Source organism: Aethalodelphis obliquidens, unplaced genomic scaffold (assembly GCF_003676395.1).
Source record: "Aethalodelphis obliquidens isolate GAN/ISIS:26980383/991018 unplaced genomic scaffold, ASM367639v1 scaffold1, whole genome shotgun sequence".
In the NCBI taxonomy this organism is placed as follows: domain Eukaryota; kingdom Metazoa; phylum Chordata; class Mammalia; order Artiodactyla; family Delphinidae; genus Aethalodelphis; species Aethalodelphis obliquidens.
In genome coordinates this window covers 61,439,170-61,463,064 of record NW_020837945.1, presented here as the reverse complement: position 1 = coordinate 61,463,064, position 23,895 = coordinate 61,439,170, and the positions used below count along the sequence as shown (strand labels likewise).

Below are 23,895 nucleotides of genomic sequence, written 5' to 3'. Positions count from 1 at the left end.
CCCTCTTGCACTGTTGGTGGGAATAGAAATTGATACAGTCACTATGGAGAACAGTATGGAAGTTCCTTAAAAAACTAAAAATAGAACTACTATATGACCCAGCAATCCCACTACTGGGCATACACCCTGAGAAAACCATAATTCAAAAGGAATCATGTACCACAATGTTCACTGCAGCTCTGTCTACAATAGCCAGGATGTGGAAGCAACCTAAGTGTCCATCCACAGATGAATGGATAAAGAAGATGTGGTGCATATATACAATGGAATATTACTCAGCCTTATGAAGAAACAAAATTGAGTTATTTGTAGTGAGGTGGATGGACGTAGAGTCTGTCATACAGAGTGAAGTAAGTCAGAAAGAGAAAAGCAAATACCATATGCTAGCACATATATATGGAATATATATATTTAAAAAAAGGTTCTGAAGAACATAGGGGTAGGACAGGAATAAAGACACAGACATAGAGAATGGACTTGAGGACATGGGGAGGGGGAAGGGTAAGCTGGGACAAAGTGAGAGAGTGGCATGGACATATATACACCACCAAATATAAAATAAATAGCTAATGGGAAGCAGCCACATAGCACAAGATCAGCACTGTGCTTTGTGACCACCTAGAGGGGTGGGATAGGGAGGGTGGGCAGGAAACACAAGAGGGAGGAGATATGGGGGTATATGTATAGATGATTCACTTTGTTATAAAGCAGAAACTAACACACCATTGTAAAGCAATTATGCTCCAATAAAGATGTTAAGAAAAAAAGGGTTAATACGTTGCTCAGTAAAGTTCTTGGTGAAAATGAAAAATGTGTCTTTTATTTTTACTTAAAACCTAAGTCACTTTTTGGCCAACCCTATATTAACAAGAATACAAATGGATAGCCACTGGACAGCCTCACATGTGGAATAAGAAAGAATACATTTCAGTTGTAAAACATGTGAAATACTATGAAAGATAAAGAAGAGATATAAAATATTGGAATAATTTCCTCACTAGACAAGTCAGGTGGAAGCAGACTACTATGAACAAAACCTTCTCACTATTCAGGCAGAATGTGCAACCCCTTTCTGATGACATCATGCAATTAGTTTCAGAAAATCCAAATATAATAAACTCCAAAAGCAATATAGTTATAGATATTGTAATACTATCTTCAACAAGACAAGAAAGTAAATTAATAAAACATGGAACTTCTCTGTCTAATAAAATATTAAGCTATACCAAAAGCCAAAAACAAAACAAAGAAAAAAGTATAAAGTAGAAACAGGAAAAAAATTCTGCAAAACTAAGAACATGGCCACATAAAAATAAATAAATAAAAAACAAAAAAATTAACACTTTAGGAGCCTATTAAGGTAATCAAAAACAATAGATCTTCTTTTCTTTCCATCACCCTCCATACACATCATATTGAGTCTGTCTCTAGACTAAATATTATATCTTTCTACTTCTTTTTATCTCTTCCTTTTTACCTGAGTCCAAGACTTGACCAGTGCTCACTTGGATTGCAGCAACAGCTTTCTAACCATCTCTGTCCTTCTGCTGTTTCTGTTCCCTCACATTTCATTTCAGCAGTTGCAAGAGATACCTTCTTAAAATGTAATTCAGATCATATAGATCCTCTGCTTTAAATTTTTCTATGGCCTTGTATTTCAAACTTTTTCCAAGGCTCTGTATCACCTGGCTCATGCCTATGACTCCAATCTCATCTTTTGTCCATCTTGCCCTTGCTTACCTTGCTCACCAGACTCCAACTCTGCAACTCTGCTGGCCTTTTTTCAATACTTCAACACCTCCCACCTCGAGTTTTTAGCATATTCTGTTCCTTCAGCCTGTAGTGCTTGCCTCTCCCCCCACCCCTTTCCTATGATTGCATCTTGTAGATCTCACTTCCTCAGTAAGGCCTTTCCAAAATACTCTGAAGTGGCACCTGAATACTCAATTATTTTTAATATTAGCACGATGTTGCTCTCCTTCTTGACATTTATCCCAGTTTACACTTATTCTTATTCACTTGACTGTTAATTTCTTTATCATATGGAATATTCTACTAGACTATATGATCCATAACACTACATCTTTATCATTTACCATTGGATTCCCAGAGCCTAGCAAAATGCTGGCATATAAGAAACATGCAACAATTACTTATTAAATGAATATTTGATGGTGACTATGCTATCTAGGTTTACCTACAATCAATATTGTACAGATTATACATTTCAATTACCTATAGGTCAATATTATAACCAAAGTTTTCATAACATCTGAATCAGATAGTGTGTTGTTCTAACACATTTATATTGAATAATCCAGATAAAACCAACACATCTGGAGAATCTGTGTCTTTGTTGACAACCAAATTATTTGTGTTTCATAAGGTCTTTACTTCCCATTATTCTGTACTTGAATGCATATGGCTGAATATTTATTTGTCCCAAGAATTGAAACTCAATAACATAAAACTATGGAATATTAGAGTTAGCTGAAAGACATTAAGTCATCTGGTCAAGTTTGTTGCTCAGTATTGGCATCTCTACATCTCTGGCAAAAATCATCAAGCTTGAACATTTGCTGGATTAAAGAGTTCATTAACATACAAGGCAGCCCAAGGTCTAACTCCTAGAAAATTTTTTCATTTACTCGGTGACAATTGGCACCATTTTTCCATCTTCTGACTTACCACAGTAGATTCCCTGTTTGACATCATGACAGCTTGGTTATTTGAAAACAGCTTTTATTTAAATAATGATAGCACTAAGATTACATTTACCTGGATTTCCAAAAGAATGTCACTTTTAGAACTTGTGACACAAACGCAGCACATCTTAGAGGTACTGGTCCAAAAGAGCAGAGTAAGATTTAGCATAAGTCTCCACACAAAGCAATCTCTGTTTCTTCTGCTGCATATCTACCTTCCAGTTTTCCATCTCAGTTAACCCTTTGAAGAACTAATCAAGTTCATGGTACTACCTGAAATTAAGAAAAATATATTGGATAATTGAGAAATGTTGACTTTTCAGAACTCAGTAAGGTGATATAATAAAGCATGGACAGAAGAAGTAGCTAGTTACTGACTCCAGAAAGAGATGGACTTTTCTATACTGCAAGGTTTTTAATCAATGAATTCATTCTTTTTTTTTCCTAACTCTTTTTCTGTGAATGACTTACCAGCCTACTAAGAGATGTTCATTAGCTTAATTCACTTTATAATTCTATTTGTAATAAAAATTGAAAATCTACAAAAATAAACTCAACTAGTGAATTTGTAATTCTTGTCAAAAATAACTTTTCCTCTTAAAGTATTATGCTAAAAATATTTTAGGAGCTAACCAAGGTGTGTGTGTGTGTTTGTGTGTATATGTGTGTGGGTATATATCTATATCTATATCTATATCTATATCTATCTTATGTACACAAACAGATATATACTATACATTTCACTGTCAGTAAGGGACAGTGAAAAAAGCTACAAAAGGAATCGTGCAATACAAATTTCTCCAAATTTCAATATTTTCCCAAAGCTAGGCATATTTCATTAAACACATGGCTCCAGGATTTTCACATATATCTCAACTTGTCATCATTGGCCATTGAGATTTTTACCCTACTACCAGTGAAACCTTCATTTCCTTGGAATTGAAGGAATTATAGAGTGGAATTATAGTGGAATCATAGAGTGACTTCATCCTGTGCAATTATAGAGTGACTTCCAGATATAAAAGATGGAGAAGAGAAGTTCATTTTTTTGTTAAAACAAAAAACAGTAAACTTACTGATGCAGAGTGTCTGGAGGAAGGAGAACATTAATTAACATACATTTGTGGATTATAACATAAAAGAAACTAAGTTTTACTGCTTTTACTTGTCCAGAATAGCTCAAATTTGAGAACATATTGCCAAGTACTAGCCCTACTGAAATAAATTAGGACTAAAGAATGATTTATTATTAATATAGCAAATGCCAGCAGAGCAGTGTTGGTTCTCTTTATGTCACAGTTATACTTGTCTATATGTTGGCTGCTTCCTCAGTTCTCATAAATAGGCAAATCATTCCCTCAGTTAGCTGTTTACTCTTTTCACTTTACTTACCAGCGTAACCTCCTCACAAAGAACAAAGCAAAATTTTCTAGCTGCATTTCTGTTAGTAGGGAGTTGGAGTTAGTGTTTTCTAAGATTCCTCCTAATGCTGAGACATTTTAGGTACGGAGTAACACAGCATAAATAAATTTATTTCTACTAAGAACCTGAATTAAAACATTCTTCTATATTTTCTATGACTCAAAATTCTTTAGTACTTCTTTGTACCCTTTAGAGCAGGGACTGGCTTTTTTTTTTTTTTTAAATAAAGGGCCAGAGAGTAAATATTTCAGGCTTTGTGGGCCAAACAGTCTCTGCCCCAACTACTCAACTCAGCTGGCGTGGTAGGAAAGCAGCTGTAGAAAAGACATAAAGAAATGGTGTTTCTGTGTTCCAATAAAACTTTATTTACAGCACTCCCTCTTGTGAGAACACCAGAATCACAACTAGCTGCTGGACAATGATCGACAGGAAGACACTGGAACTCACCAAAAAAGATACCCCACATCCAAAGACAAAGGAGAAGCCACAATGAGATGGTAGGGGAGGCACAATCACAGTAAAATCAAATCCCATAACTGCTGCGTGGGTGACTCACAGACTGGAGAACACTTAGACCACAGAAGTCCACCAACTGGAGTGAAGGTTCTGAGCCCCATGTCAGGCTTCCCAACCTCGGGGTCTGGCAACGGGAGGAGGAATTTCTAGAGAATCAGACTTTGAAGGCTATGGGGATTTGATTGCAGGACTTCGACAGAACTGGGGGAAACAGAGACTCCACTCTTAGAGGGCACACAAAGTAGTGTGCGCATTGGGACCCAGGGGAAGAAGCAGTAACCCCAGGGGAGACTGAACCAGACCTACCTACTAGTGTTGGGGGGTCTCCTGCAGAGGTGGGGGGTGGCTGTGGCTCACCATGGGGACAAGGACACAGGCAGCAGAAGTTCTGGGAAGTACTCCTTGGTGTGGGCCCTCCCAGAGTCTGACATTAGCCTCACCAAAGAGCCCAGGTAGGCTCCAGTGTTGGGTTGCCTCAGGCCAAACAACCAACAGGGAGGGAACCCAGCCCCACCCATCAGCAGTCAAGCAGATTAAAGTTTTACTGAGCTCTGCCCACCAGAGCAACAGTCAGCTCTACCTACCACCAGTCCCTCCCAACAGGAAACTTGCAAAAGCCTTTTAGATAGCCTCATCCACCAGAGGGCAGACAGCAGAAGCAAGAAGAAGTACCATCCTGCAGCCTGTGGAACAAAAAACATATTCACAGAAAGATAGACAAGATGAAAAGGCAGAGGGCTACATACCAGATGAAGGAACAAGATAAAACCCCAGGAAAACAACTACATGAAGTGGAGATAGGCAACTTTCCAGATAAAGAATTCAGAATAATGATAGTGAAGATGATACAGGACCTCAGAAAAAGAATGGAGGCAAAGATAAAGAAGATGCAAGAAATGTTTAACAAAGACCTAGAAGAATTAAAGAAGAAACCAACAGAGATGAACAATACAATAACTGAAATGAAAACTACACTAGAAGGAATCAACAGCAGAATAACTGAGGCAGAAGAACAGATAATTGACCTGGAAGACAGAATGGTGGAATTCACTGCTGTGGAACAGAATAAAGAAAAAAGAATGAAAATAAATGAAGACAGCCTAAGAGACCTCTCGGACAACATTAAACACAGCAACATTTGCATTATAGGGGTCCCAGAAGGAGAAGAGAGAAAGAAAGGACCCGAGAAAATATTTGAAAAGATTATAGTCGAAAACGTCCCTAACATGGGAAAGGAAATAGCCACCCAAGTCCAGGAAGCGCAGAGTCCCATACAGGATAAACCCAAGGAGAAACATGCCAAGACACTTAGTAATCAAATTGGCAAAAAATTAAAGACAAAGAAAAATTATTGGAAGCAACAAGGGAAAAATGACAAATAACATACAAGGGAACTCCCATAAGGTTAACAGCTGATTTGTCAGCAGAAACTGTACAGGCCAGAAGGGAGTGGCATGATATACTTAAAGTGATGAAAGGGAAGAACCTCCAACCAAGATTACTCTACCTGGCAAGGATCTCATTCAGATTCCACAGAGAAATCAAAAGCTTTACAGACAAGCAAAAGCTGAGAGAATTCAGCACCTCCAAACCAGCTCTACAACAAATGCTAAGGAACTTCTCTAAATGGGAAACACAAGAGAACAAAAGGACCTACAAAAACAAACCCAAAACAATTACGAAAATGGTCACAGGAACATACATATCGATAATTACCTTAAACGTGAATGGATTAAATGCTCCCACCAAAAGACAGAGGCTTGCGAACTGGATACAAAAACAAGACCCATATATATGCTGTCTACAAGAGACCCACTTCAGACCTAGGGACACATTCAAACTGAAAGTGAGGGGATGGAAAAAGATATTCCATGCAAATACAAATCAAAAGAAAGCTGGAGTAGCAATATTCATATCAGATAAAATAGACTTTAAAATAAAGAATGTTACAAGAGACAAGGAAGGACACTACATAACGATCAAGGGATCAATCCAAGAAGAAGATATAACAATTATAAATATATATGCGCCCAACATAGGAGAACCTCAATACATAAGGCAGCTGCTTACAGCTATAACAGAGGAAATCGACAGTAACAAAATAATAGTGGGGGACTTTAACACCTCACTGACACCAATGGACAGATCATCCAAAATGAAAATAAATAAGGAAACACAAGCTTTAAATGACACAATAGACCAGAGAGATTTAGTTGATATTTATAGGACATTCCATCCAAAAACAGCAGATTACCCTTGCTTCTCAAGTGCGCACGGAACATTCTCCAGGATAGATCACTTCCTGGGTCACAAATCAAGCCTCAGTAAATTTAAGAAAATTGAAATCATATCAAGCATCTTTTCTGACCACAATGCTATGAGATTAGAACTGAATTACAGGGGAAAAAACATAAAAAACACAAACACATGGAGGCTAAACAGTACATTACTAAATAACCAAGAAATCAGTGAAGAAGTCCAAGAGGAAATCAAAAAATACGTAGAGACAAATGACAGTGAAAACATGATGATCCAAAACCTATGAGATGCAGCAAAAGCAGTTCTAAGAGGGAAGTTTATAGCTATACAAGCCTACCTCAATAAACAACAAAAATCTCAAATAAACAATCTAACCTTACACCTAAAGGAACTAGAGAAAGAAGAACAAACAAATCCCAAAGTTAGCAAAAGGAAAGAAATCATAAAGATTAGAGCAGAAATAAATGAAATAGAAACAAAGAAAACAATAGCAAAGATCAATAAAACTACAAGCTGGTTCTTTGAGAAGATAAACAAAATTGATAAACCATTAGCCAGACTCATCAAGAAAAAGAGGGAGAGGACTCAAATCAATAAAATTCGAAATGAAAAAGGAGAAGTTACAACAGACTCTGCAGAAATACAAAGCATCCTAAGAGACTACTTACTATAAGCAACTCTATGCCAATAAAATGGACAACCTGGAAGAAATGGACAGATTCCTAGAAAGGTATAACCTTCCAAGACTGAACCAGGAAGAAACAGAAAATATGAACAGACCAATCACAAGCAATGAAACTGAAAGTGTGATTAAAAATCTTCCAACAAACAAAAATCTGGACCAGATGGCTTCACAGGTGAATTCTGTCAAACATTTAGAGAAGAGGTAACACCCATCCTTCTCAAACTCTTCCAAGAAATTGTGGAGGAGGGAACACTCCCAAACTCATTCTATGAGGCCATCATCACCCTGATACCAAAACCAGACAAAGATACTACAAAAAAAGAAAATTACAGACAAATATCACTGATGAATATAGATGCAAAAATCCTCAACAAAATACTAGCAAACAGAATCCAACAACACATTAAAAGCATCATACACCATGATCAAGTGGGCTTTATCCCAGGGATGCAAGGATTCTTCAATATATGCAAATCAATCAATGTGATAAACCATATTAACAAATTGAAGAATAAAAACCATATGATCAACTCAATAGATGCAGAAAAAGCTTTTGACAAAATACAACAGCCATTTATGATAAAAGACTCTCCAGAAAGTGGGCATAGAGGGAACCTACCTCAACATAATAAAGGCCATATACGACAAACCCACAGCAAACATCATTCTCAATGGTGAAAAACTGAAGGCATTTCCTCTAAGATTAGGAACAAGACAAGGATGTCCACTCTCGCCACTACTATTCAACATAGTTTTGGAAGTCCTAGCCATGGCAATCAGAGAAGAAAAAGAAATAAAAGGGATACGAATTGGAAAAGAAGAAGTAAAAGTGTCACTTTTTGCAGATGACATGATACTATACATATAGAATCCTAAAGACTCTACCAGAAAACTACTAGAGCTAATCAATGAATTTGGTAAAGTTGCAGGATACAAAATTAATGCACAGAAATCTCTTGCATTCCTATACACGGATGAAAAGTCTGAAAGAGAAATTAAGGAAACACTCCGATTTACCATTGCAACAAAAAGAATAAAATACCTAGGAATAAACCTACCTAGGGAGAAAAAAGACCTGTATGCAGAAAACTATAAGACACTGATGAAAGAAATTAAAGATGATACCAACAGATGGAGAGATACACCATGTTCCTGGATTGGAAGAATCAATTTTTTGAAAATGACTATACTACCCAAAGCAATCTACAGGTGCAATGCAATCCCTATCAAATTACCAATGGCATTTTTCACAGAACTAGAACAAAAAATCTTAAAATTCATATGGAGACACAAAAGACCCTGAATAGCCAAAGCAATCTTGAGAACGAAAAATGGAGCTGGAGGAATCAGACTCCCTGACTTCAGACTATACTATAAAGCTACAGTAATCAAGACAATACGGTACTGGCACAAAAGCAGAAACATAGATCAATGGAAGAAGATAGAATGCCCAGAGATAAACTCACACACCTATGGTCAACTAATCTATGACAAAGGAGGCAAGGATATACAATGGAGAAAAGACAGTCTCTTCAATAAGTGGCGCTGGGAAAACTGGACAGCTACATGTAAAAGAATGAAATTAGAACACTCCCTAACACCATACACAAAAATAAACTCAAAATGGATTAGAGACCTAAATGTAAGACCGGACACTATAAATCTCTTAGAGGAAAACATAGGAAGGTCACTCTTTGACATAAATCACAGCAAGATCTTTTTTGATCCACCTCCTAGAGTAATGGAAATAAAAATAAAAATTAACAAATGGGACCTAATGAAACTTAAAAGCTTTTGCACAGCAAAGGAAACCATAAACAAGACGAAAAGGCAACCCTCAGAATGGGAGAAAATATTTGCAAACAAATCAACGGACAAAGGATTAATCTCTAAAATATATAAACAGCTCATGCAACTCAATATTAAAAAAACAAACAAGCCAATCCAAAAATGGGCAGAAGACCTAAGTAGACATTTCTCCAAAGAAGACATACAGATGGCCAAGAAGCACATGAAAAGCTTCACTAATTATTAGAGAACATCACTAATTATTAGAGAAATGCAAATCAAAACTACCATGAGGTATCACCTCACACCAGTTAGAATGGACATCACCAGACAATCTACAAACAACAAATGCTGGAGAGGGTGTGGAGAAAAGGGAACCCTCTTGCACTGTTGGTGGGAATGTAAATTGATACAGCCACTATGGAGGTTCCTTAAAAAACTAAAAATAGAATTACCATATGATCCAGCAATCCCACTATTTGGGCATATACACAGAGAAAACCATAATTCAAAAAGACACATGCACCCCAAAGTTCATTGCAGCATTATATACAATAGCCAGGTTATGGAAGCAACCTAAATGCCCATCGACAGACGAACGGATAAAGAAGATGTGGTACATATATACAATGGAATATTATTCAGCCATAAAAAGGAACGAAATTGGGTTATTTGTAGACATGTGGATGGATCTAGAGACTGTCATACAGAGTGAAGTCAGTCAGAAAGAGAAAAACAAATATCGTATATTAACGCATATATGTGGAACCTAGAAAAATGGTACAGATGAACCGGTTTGCAGGGCAGAAATTGAGACACAGATGTACAGAACAAACGTATGGACACCAAGAGGGGAAAGCGGCTGGGGGATGGTGGTGGTGGTGTGATGAATTGGGAGATTAGGATTGACCTGTATACACTGATGTGTATAAAATTGATGACTAATAAGAACCTGCTGTATAAAAAATAAATAAATAAAATAAAATTCAAAAATTAAAAAGAAAAAGGATCCAGCTACATTTTTAAGATTTATATTAGTTGTGACTTTACAATGTAATAGTAGAATTTTGAGACATTTTATAATTAGCTTGCTTTTGAATGTTACTTATGCATGTAAGTGCTTCGTGTATTTGATTTTGTCCTAGTTTTACTATTTTTTTTATTGCATCTTTTCCTACTGGGTCAAAAGTTAATTGGTGCCTCAGTTAACACCATTTGGATTAAGTTTTCTGAATAGTAATAAAAATCAAGACAAAAAACAAACAAAAAAAACCCCTTTATTTACAAAAATATGTGGCAGACTGGATTTGCCTGGCAGGTCATAGTTTGCCAATTTCTACATTAAAGGCATAATCTATGTAGGATGGAGAATGCTTTTTTGGAAATGCAAGGGCTAACTTAGTCGGCACTAACCTAAGCAGAGTTAGAGTACATCATTATAACTTAGTCCCTGTGGAGATATGGTCTTTTCATCTTTCAGTGGAATCTGCTCCTGAAGTCACTTCAGGCCTATACAAGGTTTCTTCTGATCACCTTACTTATAAATATGTGTCAACCCTGCAAGACTACAGAGATGTTTATGAGCCCTTCGTAATGTCAAAATTCTCCTAACAATTCCTAAATACTTGCTGTCCTTTACCCTTTGTTTTTGATCATTTCCTTGAAGGTGACAACTACAACCTCTGTAAAACCCATATGCTACAATTCAGTTCAATAGCATTAGAGTTGTCACAAAGGAAGACCATCGAGTCAAAGGTTTCATGAGCTATAAGAGTCTAAACTACTCCCCAGAAAGCAAAATAATGGCAGAGGGAGAGGCCACAGTTGAGAAACGGCCATATTTAAAAAAAAATTCACCTTATGGGAGTTCCCTGGCAGTCCAGTGGTTAGGATTCCATGCTTCCACTGCAGGGGGCCTGGGTTCGATCCCCTGGTTGGACATCTCACATGCCTGACACTTGGTACAGCCAAAAAACAAAAAATTCACTTTAAGATAATATGGAAGAGCCCTCATATATTGAGAATATTTGCAAAACAATGTGCTACTTTAGTAGCCAAGAGTTCACAGTTCAAGGCTGCTGTGGTAGCTCTTAGTGGTCATGAAGAAGTCAACCATAAAAGCCTATATGTATATATAAATACATGCAATGTACTGAATGCACTGTTACATATGCATCCAATTTTTAAGGAAGTCATTTCAGAGACCTTTAGTGTTATATCAATTCAGTACTGTGCAGAGATAAAAGCAACACATATTTATCACACCTTGGGGAATCTGTCTAGTAGAAACCAAAATCCTTATAGTTGTGGAACTTGTAATACAGTAACTTTAAAAGGGGGAGAATATACTTAAATATATATTAAAATGTATTTAATATCTCAGAAGTTTGTGGTCAGCCTGAATGAAACCGTTTTAGAAAGAACCAGGTAAAATGTACATTGGTTTTCAGTAACTGGGCTAGAGTTGACAGGTGATGTGAAGCACATTGATGGATTTTGTCCAAGTTTCATATGAGGTTACTTAGGTGAGGCAGGTCAGAGATCAATATGCTTCCCCTGGAATCCTGAGACACTGTTCAAGAGAAGCAATTAAAGAGCTATGAACTATAGTGGGCATTTCTGAAGGTAGAAAGGAGGGAGAAAGGAATGGATGGAGGGATGGATCCAGTAAGGTATTTCTCACTGAGACATACCAAAAGCACAAAAAGAGTGGGGTGACTTGAATGTACAAGGAGCCGGAAGAGCTCACCATAATAAAATAATAGCTGATTCCAAAAATAAACCATCAGAGGTGTTAAAATGCAATATCTTGTGTTTTGAATGTCAAACGACTTCCTCCTGCAACACCTTGTGCAACGACACACTGAGGTTCCAAAGTCGGCCTCTAAAATGCAGTCATTCCTTCACAGATTAAGAAGAAACCTCAAAGATCCCAAAGGAAACTAAAACTTTATTTCAAAAATTTGCTTTGAACTTTGAAAATAAAATAAGATGTATTATTGCAAACTCTGAAAGGACTGATCTAAACTGCTAGAAATCTAGTCCTGATTTTAAAGGATGGTGCCAAGCAGGCACACCTATTTTGGTGCACCTAACCAGGCAAAGAACAGTGGGTGAGTAAAAAGGGCAACAGATGGCCAACCAGCACAATCATCTCGGAATGTAGAGACGATTCATCAGGCCTTCTTTTCCATCGCTCTGCCATCCTCCCTCTCTCTTAGCTCTTTATGCGGTTCTGGGAATACAGGAAGTGCTCAATGAATACATACCCCTTTCTTCCTCTCCCTTTCTCTCTCACCCTCATTTTCCTTAAGTTTCTTCTTTATATCCCCTTCACTCCATTTTTATCGCTTTCTTCTCTCTTTTTCCACCTCCGTTGCCCTTCTCTGTATGTCTCTCTTTTTTCCTAACTTTGTTACACCACAAAACTGAAATATATTTCTAATTATTCCTTGCAATCACTGAATTAATTGTCTGAACTCTAACCTTAATGTAAATGATAATGTTGTGTATGTGTATACACACATACACTATGTTATATTGTTCTTTAGGAACAAAAACAATAAAATGTAGTTGATTTTACATGGGGCATTCTTCCGTGGTTTTTTTCCCCTTGTTTCATCCTGTGGTTCCTCCCGTTACTTAGCATTTTGTCTATTCAGAAGTAGTACCTTGAACTATGAATCTGCTGCTGACCTTTCAAAAGATCAATATATCTCCACATCAATCTTTTTGTAATCCTTTGAAATGAATGGAAACTGATGCTAAACTTTCCCCTTGTAAGCGTAAGCATTTTTGGAAGGTGAGAGGAAAGGAGCTGTTCGGTTTTATATTTTACACAATTAAACAACATGCCATCTTGGCACAGCACTCAGGGAAAATACATCATGCCTCTGAAAGATTGGAAAGATTCTTTTCTAAGGTCATTATCTACTCCAGCCATACAGCATCTACCTTCCCCCTCCATCAGGAGAGTCCAGGTCCCCTTGCAGTGTAGCGCTCTATTACATTATACCACTTCTTATCTCACAACCTACTTCAGGACTCATTTATATGCATGCAAAAGTGGGTTTCTGTCCCCTGGAGAGCTGGCGGGCACCCTGCGGTCTGATTCCTCTTGTCCTTGAACATTAGACACTCTGTTGCCAATGAAAAGTCAGGAGAGAAATCATGTACATAGACAGTCTTGAAAATTTCACTTTTATCTCAGTAGATAAGCATGTTTTTTTTTTTTCTCCTACTGCCAGCACAGAAGATGACAAGTTAAGGAAAATGTAAAGTTAATGCTGATGGAAAGGCAACATAGAAATAGAGAATTGTGTTTTTCACTATTCATTATTAAAAAGGCAAATTTCTACCACTGTCTTTTCTGCCACAAGAAAATAATAGAGGCTCCAGCAAATGCAGCTAGCAAGTGAAGTTCTCTTAGATGAATCTCACTTTTCTATTGTCTTTTATTATGAAATCAAGGGTGTGTTATGCTGGAATAGTTCAATTTCTCTCTTTTTTAGTGCCAAAGTTCTCAAGCTAGGACTCTTGTTAATTGCCTTCACTGACATACCTGCCTAAGTATTCCCTGAAATCTGTTCCTACCGTTTCTACCTTATTGAATTCTTTCTCAAGTGTCACCATTGATCTCCAATCTCTCCTCAGGTTTCATCCTCCTGAATGTTTTTTTCAGCCTCTTTATGACTTTTGACACTGTCCAGTACCTGCTCCTTCATTCTTGGCCTTCTCTTGGTTTCCAGGACATTGTACCCCTTTGTTCTCCAACCTTAATGAATGATTCTTCTTTGCTTCCTTTGTTGGCTTTTCTCCCTCCTCCCATGACCAAACTGTGGGTTTCCATCAAAGCTATTATCTTGGCCGTCTGCTCTTCTTCACTGACACTTATTCCATCTTCTCCTCTTCAATGAACATCCCTATATATAGACTGCAATTGCCAATCCCAGTGCTGCTCAGTGAAAAAACAATATCTTAATTCAAACTGTCTATGGAGCATATTTACTTGGATAACCAGCCAATAACATCTTAAATTTACTTTAATTTCAATACACTTAAAGTTTACCTACTCATTTTCCCTTCTCTCCTCCCACTAGGATGCACTTTCTATCTCCGCCAAACACCATGCCTCAGAACCAAACTACAGAGCAATTTTAGTCAACTCCAATGCATCCTGTAAGCTACTGCATTAGTTTAAGAACTTCCATAACACTACATTGTCTGCTGCATTAAATTCAAACTCCTGTAAATGGCTTTCAAGATTTTTCACATATGGCATTGATCTACCTGATTTTGGTTTCCATGACTCCAATGTGGAGTCACTGCTGGTCAAGAAAGTCTCTTCATTGTGAACATGCTACTCTACCAACACCCATACCAGTTCTACCTCTCCAGGCTTTGCTCTTTCCTTCTAGGTGGAATTACTTTGCCTAGTCAATGTATCCATTGGCTGATTCTAACCTTCTTATAAGACAGACAGTTGTATGATAACCAATTATTATCTGGCAATAATCGGTGGTTTATAGAAAAATGTTATATCTCAGTGTTTAAGAACTCAGACTTGAGAGAGTCAAGAGTTGTGTTGAAACACAGCTCACTTATGATGTGACCTCGGGCAAGTTACTTAACTTCTCTAAGCTGCTGTTTCTTCATTTATAAAATGGAAAAATATACTACCTACCACATAAAGTTGTTGAGAGGAATATATGAAATAATGCAGGCGAACTTAGCACTTAGCATAGGGCCTGCCCCTTAATAAGTGCTCTTTAAAGTTAGTTGTTATTATTATAAAAGGTATCTGTCTTCACTCTGATGAACCCAATTTCATAATTTCTTAATTTCTTAGATCAATCCTAGGTGGGAATGAAGATAACAATAAGCATGCATTAAAGACTGAACACATACTGATGCTGGATATTAATGAGTTACGGGAGACTGGAGGGTCACACGCACATTAGACGGCAGGTAGATGATGGTACCATGAGGGTAAGCTCTCTCCCATTTTGCTTACCATTTTATCTAAAGTAGAGCACAGTGAAGACAAAATAGTTAGTTTTTCCTACATATGTATTAAACGTACTACATAGAATCCCCAAATTTGGAACTTGAATCTAAGACAATGAATTTCTCAAGTAATTCCAATTAATAAGTTTCACTAAGCTGAGGAGAGCACTTTGAGAAACTCATCTAGATCTCCTCCTTGTGGTGGATCACAAGGAACTCCTCCCAATGGGTGGCTGAGAGGACAGGAGTCAGTGGGCTTATGGTTTATCTTAATTCACCAGCTTGGCCTCCATCTTCATTCATATTGCTAAGAGATTCTCCTTGAAAATAGTGCCACAGTATTGCTTTATAAATGATTATTAGTCTCAAGTAATCCCTTAGGAAAGGACATGATGCAACCACAGAAAAAGTATTAGGAAATAACTGTATATGATAAAACTTAAATGATTCCACATACAACTTGCCTATTAAAGTATCTTCAACATCAAAATTAATGTAATAATATCTCCCTACTGATTTCCTAATTATATGCAGGCAGCATAACATAGGTATATAAGGAGATCTGGTCCTTAGATAAAATTGTGAAATGAAACAAGTTTCCTTGGTGTCCTCCACATCTTCTCCCACACTTTCTCCCACATCTTCAAGTTAACTATTTTTCCTCTTTCTTACTCTTAGGGGACAGTTCTCAGGCTGACAAAAATAAAAATTCACCCAGTGGAGTGGCACACACAGTGTCACCCTCTTCCAGTTTTTCAGGATCCAAGATCACATTTTCTTTTTTTCCCATCTATTCTTCCTTTGCTTATACCAGCCATTCCCTGCAACAGCTAAACAAAAAGCAATCTGATTATCATGGTGAAAACCATGCATATTGGGCATGAATGACTGAGAAACTTAGTATTCTTAGAGATGTACCTGCTTTTTAAAATATGAGCTAATTAACACACTTGAACCTCTGATTTTTGAGTTGTCAGTATCTTAGATTTGGATACCTCATATAAGTCCTCAATTGACTCTTCAAAACCTAATCACAGGGGCAAAGCGGAGAGATTTCCCCACAGAGGATCAGGGCCGACCGGCACTCACCAGCCCGAGAGGCTTGTCTGCTCACCCGCCGGGGCGGGCGGGGCTGAGAGTTGAGGCTTGGGCTTCGGTCGGAGCGCCAGGAGAGGACGGGGGATGGCGGCGTGAACACAGCCTGCAGGGGGTTAGTGCGCCGTGGCTAGCCAGGAGGGAGTCCGGGGAAAAGTCTGGACCTGCCGAAGAGGCAAGAGACTTTTTCTTACCTCTTTGTTTCCTGGTGCGCGAGGAGAGGGGATTAAGAGCGCTGCTTAAAGGAGCTCCAGAGACGGGCGCGAGCCGCGGCTAAAAGCACGGGCCCCAGAGACAGGCATGAGACGCTAAGGCAGCTGCTGCCTCCACCAAGAAGCCTGTGTGCGAGGACAGGTCACTATCCACAGCCCCCTTCCGGGGAGCCTGTGCAGCCCGCCACTGCCAGGGTCCCGGTATCAAGGTCAGCTCCTCCGGGAGAACGCACGGCACGCCTCAGGCTGGTGCAACGTCACGCCGGCCTCTGCTGTCGCAGGCCCGCTCCTTTAACCCCGTCCTGTCTGAGCGAAGAACAGACGCCCTCCGGCGACCTACACGCAGAGGCGGGGCCAAATCCAAAGCTGAGCCCCTGGGACCTGTGAGAACAAAAAAGAGAAAGGGAAATCTCTCCCAGCAGCCTCAAAAGCAGCGGATTAAAGCTCCACAATCAACCTGAAGTACCCTGCATCTGTGGAATACCCGAATAGACAACCAATCATCCCAAATTAAGCAGGTGGACTTTGAGAGCAAGATTTATGATTTTTTCCCCTTTTCCTCTTTTTGTGAGTGTGTATTTGTATGCTTCTGTGTGAGATTTTGTCTGTATAGCTTTGCTTCCACCATTTGTCCTACGGTTCTATCCGTCCATTTTTAAAAAATTTTTTTCTTAATAATTATTTTTTATTTTAATAACGTTATTTTACTTTATCTTCTTTCTTTCTTTCCTTCCTTCCCTCCTTTAGACAACGAATCATCCCAAATTGAGGAGGTGGACTTTGAGAGCAAGATTTATGATTTTTTTCCCCTTTTCCTCTTTTTGTGAGTGTGTATGTGTATGGTTCTGTGTGAGATTTTGTCTGTATAGCTTTGCTTCCACCATTTGCCCTAGGGATCTATCCGTCCGTTTTCTTGTTTGTTTTTTAAATTTTTTTCTTTTTTTTCTCTTAATAATTATTTTTTATTTTAATAACTTTATTATATTTTATCTTACTTTATTTTATTTTACTTTATCTCCTTTCTTTTTTTCCTTCCTTCCCTCCTTCCTTCCTTGCTCCCTCCCTCCCAACCTCCTTTCTTTCTTTCTTTCTTTCTATCTTTCTTTCTTTCTACTTCTACCAATTCTTTCTTTCTACTTTTTCTCCCTTTTATTCTAAGCCATGTGGATGAAAGGCTCTTGGTGCAGCAGCCAGGAGTCAGTGCTGTGCCTCTGAGGAGGGAGAGCCAACTTCAGGACACTGGTCCACAAGAGACTTCCCAGCTCCACATAATATCAAACAGTGAAAATCTCCCAGAGATCTCCATCTCAAGACCAGCATCCAGCTTCACTCAATGACCAACAAGCTACAGTGCTGGACATCCTATGCCAAACAACTAGCAAGACAGGAACACAGCCACACCCATTAGCAAAGAGGATGCCTAAAATCATAATAAGTCCACAGACACTCCAAAATATACCAAAAGACGTGGACCTGCCCACCAGAAAGACAAGATCCAGCCTCATCCACCAGAACACAGGCACTAGTCCCCTCCACCAGGAAGCCTACACAACCCACTGAACCAACCTTAGCTACTGGGGACAGACACCAAAAACAACAGGAACTACGAACCTGCAGCCTGCAAAAAGGAGACTCCAAACACAGTAAGATAAGCAAAATGAGAAGACAGACAAACACACAGCAGATGAAGGAGCAAGATAAAAACCCACCAGACCTAACAAATGAAGAGGAAATAGGCAGTCTACCTGAAAAAGAAGTCAGAATAATGAGAGTAAAGATGATCCAAAATCTTGGAAATAGATAGGCAAAATGCAAGAAACATTTAACAAGGACCTAGAGGAACTAAAGATGAAACAAACAACGATGAACAACACAATAAATGAAATTAAAAATACTCTAGATGGGATCAATAGCAGAATAACTGAGGCAGAAGAACGGATAAGTGACCTGGAAGATATAATAGTGGAAATAACTACTGCAGAGCAGAATAAAGAAAAAAGAATGAAAAGAACTGAGGACAGTCTCAGAGACCTCTGGGACAACATTAAGCACACCAACATTTGAATTATAGGGGTTCCAGAAGAAGAAGAGAAACAGAAAGGGACTGAGAAAACATTTGAAGAGATTATAGTTGAAAACTTCCCTAATATGGGAAAGGAAATAGTTAATCAAGTCCAGGAAGCACAAAGAGTTCCATACAGGATAAATCCAAGGAGAAATACACCAAGACACATATTAATCAAACTGTCAAAAATTAAATACAAAGAAAACATATTAAAAGCAGCAAGGGAAAAACAACAAATAACACACAAGGGAATCCGCATAAGGTTAACAGCTGATCTTTCAGCAGAAACTCTGCAAGCCAGAAGGAACTGGCAGGACATAGTTAAAGTGATGAAGGAGAAAAACCTGCAACCAAGATTACTCTACCCAGCAAGGATCTCATTCAGATTTGATGGAGAAATTAAAACCTTTACAGACAAGCAAAAGCTGAGAGAGTTCAGCACCACCAAACCAGCTTTACAACAACTGCTAAAGGATCTTCTCTAGGCAAGAAACACAAGAGGAGGAAAAGACCTACAATAACGAACCCAAAACAATTAAGAAAATGGGAATAGGAACATACATATCGATAATTACCTTAAATGTAAATGGACTAAATGCTCCCACCAAAAGAAACAGATTGGCTGAATGGATACAAAAACGAGACCCATATATTTGCTGTCTACAAGTGACCCACTTCAGACCCAGAGACACATACAGACTGAAAGTGAGGGGATGGAAAAAGATATTCCATGCAAATGGAAACCAAAAGAAAGCTGGAGTAGCAATTCTCATATCAGACAAAATAGACTTTAAAATAAAGACTATTAGAAGAGACAAAGAAGGACACTACATAATGATCAAGGGATCGATCCAAGAAGAAGATATAACAATTGTAAATATTTATGCACCCAACATAGGAGCACCTCAATACATAAGGCAAATACTAACAGCCATAAAAGGGGAAATCAACAGTAACACATTCATACTAGGGAACTTTAACACCCCACTTTCACCAATGGACAAATCATCCAAAATGAAAATAAATAAGGAAACACAAGCTTTAAATGATACATTAAACAAGATGGACTTAATTGATATTTATAGGACATTCCATCCAAAAACAGCAGAATACACATTCTCCTCAAGTGCTCATGGAACATTCTCCAGGATAGATCATATCTTGGGTCACAAATCAAGCCTTGGTAAATTTAAGAAAATTGAAATTGTATCAAGTATCTTTTCCGACCACAACGCTATGAGACTAGATATCAATTACAGGAAAAGATCTGTAAAAAATACAAACACATGGAGGCTAAACAATACACTACTTAATAACCAAGTGATCACTGAAGAAATCAAAGAGGAAATCAAAAAATACCTAGAAACAAATGACAATGGAGACACGACGACCCAAAATCTATGGGATGCAGCAAAAGCAGTTCTAAGAGGGAAGTTTATAGCAATACAATCCTACCGTAAGAAACAGGAAACATCTCGAATAAACAACCTAACCTTGCACCTAAAGCAATTAGAGAAAGAAGAACAAAAAAAACCCAAAGTTAGCAGAAGGAAAGAAATCATAAAGATCAGATCAGAAATAAATGAAAAAGAAATGAAAGAAACGATAGCAAAGATCAATAAAATTAAAAGCTGGTTCTTTGAGAAGATAAACAAAATTGATAAACCATTAGCCAGACTCATCAAGGAAAAAAGGGAGAAGACTCAAATCAACAGAATTATAAATGAAAAAGGAGATGTAACAACTGACACTGCAGAAATACAAAAGATCATGAGAGATTACTATAAGCAACTCTCTGCCAATAAAATGGACAACCTGGAAGAAATGGACAAATAAAAATGCACAACCTGCCAAGATTGAATCAGGAAGAAACAGAAAATATGAACACACCAATCACAAGCACTGAAATTGAAACTGTGATTAAAAATCTTCCAACAAACAAAAGCCCAGGACCAGATGGCTTCACAGGCGAATTCTATCAAACATTTAGAGAAGAGCTAACACCTATCCTTCTCAAACTCTTCCAAAATATAGCAGAGGGAGGAACACTCCCAAACTCATTCTACGAGGCCACCATCACCCTGATACCAAAACCAGACAAGGATGTCACAAAGAAAGAAAACTACAGGCCAATATCACTGATGAACATAGATGCAAAAATCCTCAACAAAATACTAGCAAACAGAATCAAAAAGCACATAAAACGGATCATACACCATGATCAAGTGGGGTTTATTCCAGGAATGCAAGGATTCTTCAATATACGGAAATCAATCAATGTGATACACCATATTAACAAATTGAAGGAGAAAAACCATATGATCATCTCAATAGATGCAGAGAAAGCTTTCGACAAAATTCAACACCCATTTATGATGAAAACCCTGCAGTATGTAGGCATAGAGGGAACTTTCCTCAACATAATAAAGGCCATATATGACAAACCCACAGCCAACATCATCCTCAATGGTGAAAAACTGAAAGCATTTCCACTAAAATCAGGAACAAGACAAGGTTGCCCACTCTCACCACTCTTATTCAACATAGTTTTGGAAGTTTTGGCCACAGCAATCAGAGAAGAAAAGGAAATAAAGGGAATCCAAATCGGAAAAGAAGAAGTAAAGCTGTCACTGTTTGCAGATGACATGATACTATACATAGAGAATCCTAAAGATGCTACCAGAAAACTACTATAGGTAATCAATGAATTTGGTAGAGTAGCAGGATACAAAATTAATGCACAGAAATCTCTGGCATTCCTATACACTAATGATGAAAAATCTGAAAGTGAAATCAAGAAAACACTCCCATTTATTTTTGCAACAAAAAGTATAATATATCTGCGAATAAACCTACCTAAGGAGACAAAAGACCTGTATGCAGAAAATTATGAGACACTGATGAAAGAAATTAAAGATGATACAAATAGATGGAGAGATATACCATGTTCTTGGATTGGAAGAATCAATATTGTGAAAATGACTCTATTACCCAAAGCAATCTACAGATTCAATGCAATCCCTATCAAACTACCACTGGCATTTTTCACAGGACTAGAACAAAAAATTTCACAATTTGTATGGAAACACAAAAGACCCCGAATAGCCAAAGCAATCTTTAGAAAGAAAAATGGAGCTGGAGGAATCAGGCTCCCTGATTTTGGACTATACTACAAAGCTACAGTAATCAAGACAGTATGGTACTGGCACAAAAACAGAAATATAGATCAATGGAACAGGATAGAAAGCCCAGAGATAAACCCAAGCACATATGGTCACCTTATCTTTGATAAAGGAGGCAGGAATGTACAGTGGAGAAAGGACAGCCTCTTCAATAAGTGGTGCTGGGAAAACTGGACAGATACATGGAAAAGCATGAGATTAGATCACTCCCTAACACCATACACAAAAATAAGCTCAAAATGGAGTAAAAATCTAAATGTAAGGCCAGAAACTATCAAACTCTTAGAGGAATACATAGGCAGAACACTCTATGACATAAATCACAGCAAGATCCTTTTTGACCCACCTCCCAGAGAAATGGAAATAAAAACAAAAATAAACAAATGGGACCTAATGAAACTTCAAAGCTTTTGCACAGCAAAGGAAACTATAAACAAGACCAAAAGACAACCCTCACAATGGTAGAAATATTTGTAAATGAAGCAACTGACAAAGGATTAATATCCAAAATTTATAAGCAGCTCATGCAGCTCAGTAACCAAAAACCAAACAACCCAATCAAAAATGGGCAGAAGACCTAAGTAGACATTTCTCCAGAGAAGATATACAGACTGCCAACAAACACATGGAAGAATTTTCAACATCATTAATCATTAGAGAAATGCAAATCAAAACTACAATGAGATATCATCTCACACCAGTCAGGATGGCCATCATCAAAAAATCTAGAAACAATAAATGCTGGAGCGGGGGTGGATAAAAGGGAACCCTCTTGCACTGCTGGTGGGAATGTAAATTGATACAGCCACTGTGGAGAACAGTATGGAGGTTTCTTTAAAAACTACAAATAGAACTACCATATGACCCAGCAATCCCACTACTGGGCATATACCCTGAGAAAACCATAATTCAAAAAGAGTCATGTACCATAATGTTCATTGCAGCTCTATTTACAATAGCCCGGAGATAGAGGCACATGTATACAGTGGAGTATTACTCAGCCATGGAGGGAAACGAAATTGGGCTGTTTGTGGTGAGGTGGATGGACCTGGAGTCTGTCGTGCAGGGTGAAGTGGGTCAGAGGGAGAAAGGCGGGTACCATGTGCTAGCACATGTGTATGGAAGTTAAGGGAAAAAAAAAGTCATGAAGAGCATGGGGGTAGGACGGGAATAGAGATGCAGACCTACTGGAGAGTGGATTTGCGGATATGGGGAGGTGGAGGGGTGGGCTGTGACGGGGCGGGGGAGGGGCATGGACATGTATACACTACCGGGCGTGGGGTAGGTGGCTGGTGAGAGGCCGCCGCGTAGCACAGGGGGATCGGCTCGGTGCTTTGTGGCAGCCTGGAGGGGTGGGGTGGGGAGGGTGGGAGGGAGGGAGACGCAGGATGGAGGAGATATGGGAACGTGTGTGTAGGTATAGCTGATTCGCTTTGTTGTAAAGCAGAAACTAATACACCATTGTGGGGCAATAGTACTCCAGTAAAGATGTAAAAAAAAAAACTAATCACAAGGAAGAGGTTCATCAATTCCCCTTCACCTTACTATGCCTTAAAGGGCAAGCAGATAGCAGTATTCATTGTCTTCAGTCACTGTAGTCATCATTTAGTGATGGTTGGTCACTATCATTAAGCTACTCCTCCATCTGCCATTATTAGGGTAGGATATCAATGTCTTCCATGTTTCTACTTTCAGAGAATTTTTCTAAGTACTATTATATGTGATTATTAAAAAATATATAATAACAAATGGTCCCTTCCCCAAAGAAGGGTTAGTCAGTTTTCCTCTTCCATTGTTCTCAGATGGGGATTAACAAACATTTTTGAAAGGTCCAGATAATAAATATTTCAGGCTTTGTTGACCAAGAGGCAAAATCAAGACTATTATGTAGGTACTCATATGACATGAAAGAGAACAAATTTCCACACATATTTTATTCATAAAATTAAAGACATTATTT

The 23,895-nt window shown here is 38.2% G+C and overlaps 1 long non-coding RNA gene across 1 annotated transcript; it reads left to right on the top strand.

The window, feature by feature from the left end:
* Window positions 1–212: 212 nt before the first annotated feature.
* On the top strand, window positions 213–23,018 carry LOC113619850 (uncharacterized). The gene is made up of 2 exons (XR_003432568.1): window positions 213–250; window positions 22,908–23,018. It is a non-coding gene; the product is annotated as an uncharacterized LOC113619850 (long non-coding RNA).
* The last annotated feature ends 877 nt before the right edge of the window (window positions 23,019–23,895 follow it).